The sequence below is a fragment of the Hibiscus syriacus genome, unplaced genomic scaffold (assembly GCF_006381635.1).
Source record: "Hibiscus syriacus cultivar Baekdansim isolate YM2019G1 unplaced genomic scaffold, ASM638163v2 tig00110065_pilon, whole genome shotgun sequence".
NCBI lineage: Eukaryota > Viridiplantae > Streptophyta > Magnoliopsida > Malvales > Malvaceae > Hibiscus > Hibiscus syriacus.
The window spans coordinates 3781371-3789782 of record NW_024062585.1 but is presented as its reverse complement, the minus strand read 5'-3'; positions in this window follow the sequence as shown (position 1 = coordinate 3789782).

The window sequence follows — 8412 nt, the reverse complement described above, 5'->3', positions numbered from 1 at the left end:
AGAATGTGGGATTTGATGAAGTAAGGTCATTTCGTTTTGGAAGGATCTAGAACAAGAGTTTGAGCGAAATTTCATAGAGCAACCATTTTTTTTTCCTTTTTAATTTGATCATAATTTTTAAAATTTTACAATAAAATAATCTAATTATTTAAATGTCTTTAATCTGATAACTTATCGTTATCATTTAACGAAAGTATTGACATAATAATTAACAAAATTGATATAATTAGATTCTTAATATTTATATCTTCTTTTAATTTAGTCATAATTTTATTTTGATTTAATAAATTTAACTTCTAATTAAATTGTGACACGTGTCATTATCAGATTAGGAGATATTTTACTTATTTATTTATTTTATTTTATATTAAATCAAATGATAATACATATCACTACCTTATTTGATACAAAATAATGTGAAGAAATAATATGCAATTGGCGAGTATCTTATCAACAGCATAAAGTTATTCTTAGATGCGATTGAAACACTGAGGTAAGCCCTCCACTTTGTAATATTTTATAACATTATATATCTAAGGTTTTCGGTTGAAGACCATCTGATGAAAGAAAAACAAATTAAAAGAGAAAAAAGTATTCAAAGGGGATTAAACAAGGGTCTTCGAGAGTAGTTGAGTATACTCGTACCATCAAACTACGACTAATAATTAGATTATATCTTACAACATATACTGCAACATATCTTCAAGAGTAGTTGGGTATTGTAATACCCCAAATATCAGGTCAGAGACTTTATTGAAAAGATTTAAAAATTTAAAATTTATTTGAATAAGTGGTAAAAGATGAGGAAATGATTTGAAATAGTGTTTAGACTAAATTGTAACAATAGATAAATTAAGAGGACACTTTGATCTTTTAAGAGGTAAAATGAATTTAAAATATATCTTATTAGGGATTGTAAAGGGGGAAAAGATGAAAGTAAGCTCTTTCTATTCTTCTTCTCCTTTACTCACGTGGGTAGTCATCTCCTCTATAGCATAAGGTAAACTTCCATTAGTTAGTTTTTCCTTTAAATTTTGGGTTGCTATTGTAACATTAAGTGATATGTAAGCTTAAGGAATGATTAAAGAATATTAAAACTAAGTGGTTGATGTTTTATATGAGATTTAAGGAAATGGGTTTTTGAATGATATGTTGATATATGAGTTTTTATTGAGGTTTATTAGTAGATTTGACTTGTCAAATGATTGAATAAGAGATTAGAAGCATGAGATATGATTATAAACATGTTTAGAAAAATGATATGATTCTTGAGTTGAAGTGTTCTTTGAATATTCTAAATGTTATAAGAGGTTAAATGAAAGAATGTTTGTGAGGTTAAGTGAAGAAAACATTAATAGTATTGTTGGAGGTAAAAGGAAGAGATTAGAGGGGAAAATTTAGTAAAAATCGGGCTGAAAAATGGTAAATCTAGGTAAGGGTATCGGTACTGATAGAACAATTCCGATACTATAGGTGTAAATAGGTAGAAATGTGATGAACCGTATCGATACCGATGTAAGTGGTATCGATACTGATGGGGTATCGATACTAACAAAGGGAAGTATCGATACCATGGATCCAAAATGTCAAAATAGTATCGATACTGAAAGGGGGTATCAATACCATAGTATAATAGTATCAATATTGTGAGAAAGGTATCGATACCATGCAAACATAGAATGTAGAAATGATATCGATAATGAAAGAGGGTATCGGTACCATAGTGTAGAAGTATTAATACCAGGGTAGTAGTACCGATAATATTGAGTTTGGAACTACAAGATAGTTTGAAATTGTTATAGAAATTGAAATAATGACACTTTTGAATATTATTAAAGTATAATGTTAAGGAGTATACTAACATAGGTATGTATGTGTACATAATGGATGCTTGTGTAGATCGTAATCAAGCTCCTGAATCTAGCAACAAAAATGGGAAGGATAAAGTTGTTGATTAGCCAGACATCTCTACACCTTATTAGTGGGGATTATCAGGTGAGTACAATTATTGTAAGAGAAAATAACCTCAGTGACCGAAAATGCCTTATAATATACAATTTTAACCAACTTTTTTTGGATTTGCCAAAATGACCAACAAATTCGCAACGCGAACTCCAATTTCGCAACCCAGTTTCCAAATTCGCAACGCGAATATGTAAATCGCAACACAGAAGTCAAATTCGCAACGCGATAGTCAAATCCGCAACACAAAAGTCAAATTCACAAAGCAATAGTCAAATTCGCAACGCGAATTTTTAAATCGCAACACAAAAGTCAAATTCGCAACGCGATAGCCAAATTCGCAACACAAAAGTCAAATTCGCAACGCAATAGTCAAATTCGCAACACTGAATTTCAAATTCGCAACACAAAAGTCAAATTCGAAACGCGAAACACAATATTAATTTCGCAACACAAATGTAAACAGTATTATCGCAAATCATAACTTAAAACCCTAAATCACAACTCAATCTCATATCTATCTCTCACTCTCTACGGCGACATCTGTCCCCATCTCCGGCGAAATCCGTCTATCTCCATCTCTTAGAGCAACCCTCACAACCATTCACGGTCAGAAATGGAAAATCAACCACCGAGGGTTAGTTTTTTAATCTCTTATTTTTATTTTGAATTTTTTTTTATTATTAGATTTTTCTTATATTGATGATAAATTTACTGGTAATTTCAATATATATAAAGATTAACCATTTCACTGAGATTGCTTAGTAAATTCATTTGATTGCTGCCAATACTGCTAAACTGTTTAGTCTTTAACCATGTGAAGTTAGTATTAAAGTTTCGTCCCTGTCAACACCGTTAATAATTTAATGTTTAAGACAATATTTTCATATTTTAGAAAATAAAGAATAAACTAAAAAGTTGTAAAAATTAAATATAACATTATACTATTAAGAAATTTAACATTAGGTTTAGAAGTATTAGCATATCTAAATGGAGTTCAAGGTGGGTCATTGTCCATCATGGAATTCGAGTTTATATGTAATAGTGGTCCATTTTATTGATGATATCAATCATGAAATTTTATTTGTGTCTATTCTATACAAAATTTGTATTATTATTAATATATATGTATTCACTCCCAAATAAATATTTCTAAATACCTCCATGTTTAAAATCTTATAAATAATAAAAAAAATTGGACAAGTATAAAGAGATTTCGTGTTAATTTTCTAAAGATATTTGTGCTAAAATTACCAAATCAACATTTGGTCAACAAAATGGCAACACATAGAGAGGATAATGACAACATTTTCTTTGGAAGCAAACAACTTGGATGAATGTAAAATTTATTTGTCTTCTTTCCTCATATTTCATCACCCTCTCTCGATGTAAATCACAATGAAAAAAAAAAATCAAATAGGACTACAAAAACATTAAATGAAAAATTAACTTCATGACTTGTAATAGTTAAAGAAACTCACTGCAACATTTATTTTATTAAGCTTTTGAAAAAAAAATATTTTTTGGAATATTGAGCCATAAAAAATATTTCTTTATTTATTACAATCTCATGTAACTTTTATATTTTTTAAAGAAGAAATTAATTTTATTCAAAAAAAAAGATCTCAAATTATAATAAAGATTTACAATCACAATCATTGAAACAAAACTAGCAACTTAAGATCACATAAGGACCATACAAGGAAATATTAAATCTAACCAAGAAATCCGAACAAAGATAAATACAAACAGATCTGATCGCATCGACAAACGAACCATAAAAGGGATAAATCTATTGAAAGATCACCGACAAACCGCAAATGTAACACCCCTAACCCGTACCCGACCCGAATACGAGTCTGAGATGTCACATTGACTTTTTAAAACAAAATTCTTACCAAATAACAGAGTATTTGAACTTATTTTGAGAAAATACGATGATATATTATTGAATTATGTTTGTTATAACTAAATTAAGAAACTATACATTTTATGAACAGTAAAATATGATATTAACACTACCGTGAACAGTACTGAACAGTGCTACAGTGCACCGATGCACTAAAATATCGAAGCAAAATTATGCATTGATACACTGCTACAGTACTTTCGTAAAACGTACATAAAACTCGTAAAAATTTAATTGTTCATTACTATACATTTATATTTATATAAATACGTGTTGAAAACATTTTGATATTTCGGTATAACAAATTAAGTTAAATGAATTTTAAGATTTTCCAAATGATTTTCTAAGTATATTCGATAGAATTATTCGAATATCAAAACATTACTCCAAATCTTTCAAAGATCATTTTTAATCCTTACTCAAAGTGTAAAATTAAGTTTTAATCTTAAAACAATTTCAAAATAATTTTACAAAGTATTTCGAACCATTTCAAAGCTAAAAATTCCATATTGCTCAGAGGGAACCGACTCCCCCCTGAATGGTTTGGCTCCGAGAATTCCAGTATGCTCGGAGGGAACCGATTCCCCCCAGGGGGTACCGATTCCCCCCTTTTATAACGGTCGAAATATTTGAATTTTACACTTAAGGAACCGATTCCCCCCACGCTCCAAACTGTTTTATTAATTGTTTTCACACTAAAACGGCTATATTATTTTCTCTAATTATCCCCAACGTTCAGAAGTGATTCAAGGTGTATTTAAGCAAGCTTAGAAGCCATTGATCAACAACAAGAAACATCAAGCAATTAGAATCAAGAGAGAATCAAAGAGAAAGCATCAAACCTCAAGTTTGAGTATTTCAAGCCTATTTTTCATTCAATATTCATTTTACTTTCAAGAACACTTATTGTGCTCAATTGTATTTATTCTTGAGTGTTCTTTCTTTGTTCTAGAATTGTGCAAACATATTTGCCTTGTGAGGTGTTTCTTGTAAGTTTGCTAATTTGTATTTCTCTTTGAGAAAAGAGTGTTCTCAAGAATTGGGGTATATTCTTGAGGGAGTTGTAAGGTTATCTCTTTGGCCTCAAAAGAAAGAACAAATTAGTGAATTTGTTGGAAAATCCTTAGTGTGGATAGCTAAGGTAGTGAACGTAGACTTTGGTTGATAAAGTCGAACCACTCTAAATCGCTGTGCAATTTCTTTCAATTTTCTACAAAAGCTTCCACCAAAATTTTTATTGTCAATTCACCCCCCTCTTGGCCGATTCAGTCAATCGATTAACTCAACAATTGTTATCAGAGCCTAACTCATTTGAAGGTTTAATCGCCTCTTGAGTCGATTCGGGAAGAGTTATATCGATAATCAAAGTCATCAATTCGACTCCGGTCTCGACTCGATGCTCGTCAACAAGCCTCCTTTCTTCAATGGAGCTAATTATGCCTATTGGAAGAATAGAATGATGTACTTCATTCAAGCAAGTGACATGGGAGCATGGAATGCTGTAGAAGAAGGATACATCAAACCTCTCACTCATCCAAGGTTGTGGAGTGAAGGAGAGACAAGAATGTTCCAGCTCAACTCCAAAGCCATCCATATCATTTTTTGTGCTCTTGGACCAGATGAATACGGAAGAGTTTCATCGTGTACAACCGCCAAAGAAATATGGGACAAACTTCAAGTCACTAATGAAGGTACCGATGAGGTAAAGAAATCTAAAATTAGTATTCTAACGCATAGCTATGAAAATTTCAGGATGAAACCAAATGAAGATATCAAAGCTATGACGGATAGATTTTCAACGATTGTCAATGGTCTCAAATCATATGGAGAGATCATTTCAAATGAAAAGCTTGTGAGGAAGTTAGTCTACTCCCTCCCAAAATCGTGGCAATCAAAGAAGACGGCAATCATCGAGTCTAAGGACTTAACGTCCTTAACTCTTGAAGAGCTAATTGGGTCACTCCTCACTCATGAAATGATGCTCGAAGATGAGGTGGACCTCGACAAGATTGACGAGACACCAAAGGAGAAGTAGAAGAACAAAAATATTGGAGTTTCTCTCAAATCCACAAAAGATGAGAGTGATTCGAATAACGATGACGATGACGAGGAAATGGCATTGTTTGCCAAACGGTTCAGAAAATGATGAGACCTTATCGAGGAAGAAAATTCAAACGAAATGAAGGCCTCAAAAATGAACCGAAAGAGAAGGACCCAATCATTTGCTATGAATGCAAAAAGCCAGGGCATGTCAAATATGATTGCCCACAATTGAAGAAAAAGGGTCAATCAAAGAATAAGCACAAGGCTCATGTGGCTACATGGAGCGATGAAGAAAGTTTCGATGAAGAGGAACAAGAAGTAGCTAACTTGTGCTTGATGGCATTTGGGGAAGATTCTAAGGTAACCTCTAACTCATCCGATTTTGATGATTTATCCTATGATGAGTTATTATAGGAATATAATGGGTTGGCTTCGGATTATGAGAAATTATTTTTAAAATATAAAAATGATGTTTCAAAATTGAAAAATGAAAACAAACTCATATCCAAAACCAACAACGATCTTGAAAGTAAAATCAAAGATTTGCAAATCAAATTAGAAGAGTTTGAAAAGAAAAATTTAGATTTGCAAAATTTACTTTCAAAGATCAATGATGATCATCAAAAGAAAATTGATGATCTTAAAACTTCTTTTGATAAAGTTGGAACAAAACATTTTGAAAAATGTGGAAATTCAAAATCCAACTTTGTTAGAAAAAGTTTTAGAAACTACAATCATAGAGGTCCCCAAAGAACCTCTGGAAAAATCGTTAGAAGTATGTGGGTTCCTAAAGAACTCATTACTACTAAAGATAAAAATATCCTACACAAATGGATACCTAAGGGGACTAGGATTTTGGAAACTAATGAATATGGACCCAAAAGAATTTGGGTACCAAATATCAAAAATTAATCTATGTTTGTAGGGAAAGGAGCATTGCTACAAGGCACGGGAAACAAATTCAAATTCATGGTACCTTGATAGTGGATGCTCAAGACACATGACCGGAGACAAAAGCCGATTCATTGAGCTTAACGCCAAAAATAGAGGAGAAGTGACTTTTGGAGACAATTCAAAAGGTCACATTGAAGGTATTGGTACAATAGGTAATACCTCTTCCATACAAATTAAAAATGTTTTATATGTGAATGGATTAAAGCATAATCTATTGAGTATTAGTCAATTATGCGATAAAGGATTCAATGTCTTATTTGAAATGAATGGTTGTAAAGTCATTGACATTGCATCTAATCGGATTATGCTTGTTGGTCATAGAATAGGAAACATATACATGGTGTATTTAGATTCTTTTGATATGACTAATTTATGCCTAGTTGCTAAGGATGAACATGATAGTTGGTTATGGCATAGTTGACTAGGACATGCTAGTATGAGTTTTGCAACGGTTAATTCAAGGAGACCTAGTAAGTGGGTTGCCTAAGCTTAAATTTGATAATGATAAAATCTGTGATCTTGTGCTAAAGGAAAACAAAAACGAGTTTCTTTTAAATCCATTAATGATGTATCAACTAGTAGAGTTTTACAATTGATCCATTTAGATCTTTTTGGGCCAACTAGAACTGCTAGCTTGGGTGGAAAACAATATGCATTTGTCTTGGTAGATGACTATTCTAGATATACTTGGGTTCTATTTTTAAATACTAAAGATGAAGCATTAGAACAATTCATCACGTTTTCAAAAGTAATCCAAAATGAAAAATGTTACTCTATAACTAGTGTTAGGAGTGATCATGGAACTGAATTTGAAAATCTTGGATTTACTGAATTTTGTAACTCTAACGGTATTAGCCATAATTTTTCAGCACCTAGAACCCCTCAACAAAATGGAGTTGTTAAGAGGAAAAATCGAACTTTAGAAGAAATGGCTAGAACCATGCTTTGTGAAAATAATTTGCCAAAATATTTTTGGGCGGAAGCCACAAATACCGCTTGTTATATTATAAATCGAGTAATGATTAGGCCAATTTTAAAGAAAACTCCATATGAAATTTTCAAAAATAAAAAGCCTAACATTAGTTATTTTCATCCTTTTGGATGTAAATGTTTTGTTTTAAACAACGGTAAAGAAAACCTTGGCAAATTTGATGCTAAAAGTGATTAAGGAATTTTTCTAGGTTATTCCTTAAATTCTAAAGCCTATCATGTATTTAATAAAAGAACTTTAGTTGTAGAAGAGTCTATACATGTTGTTTTCGATGATAATCCCTTTCCGAGGAAGGATTCTTGTGTGAATGATGATGTAGGTGTTATAAATACAAATGACGTTAGACATGACGTTGGAGAACCATCATCAAAGGAAGAAACGAAAAATGAGGAAACTCATGATCCTCTTGAGAATCCAACCATTGAAGAAAGGGAAATATCTTATCCAAGAGAGTACAACTATGTCAAGGATGGTGAAATTATAGGTGATCCATCAAAAGGGGTAACAACTCAATCTTCTCTTAGAAATATTTGTAATTATGTTGCATTTATCT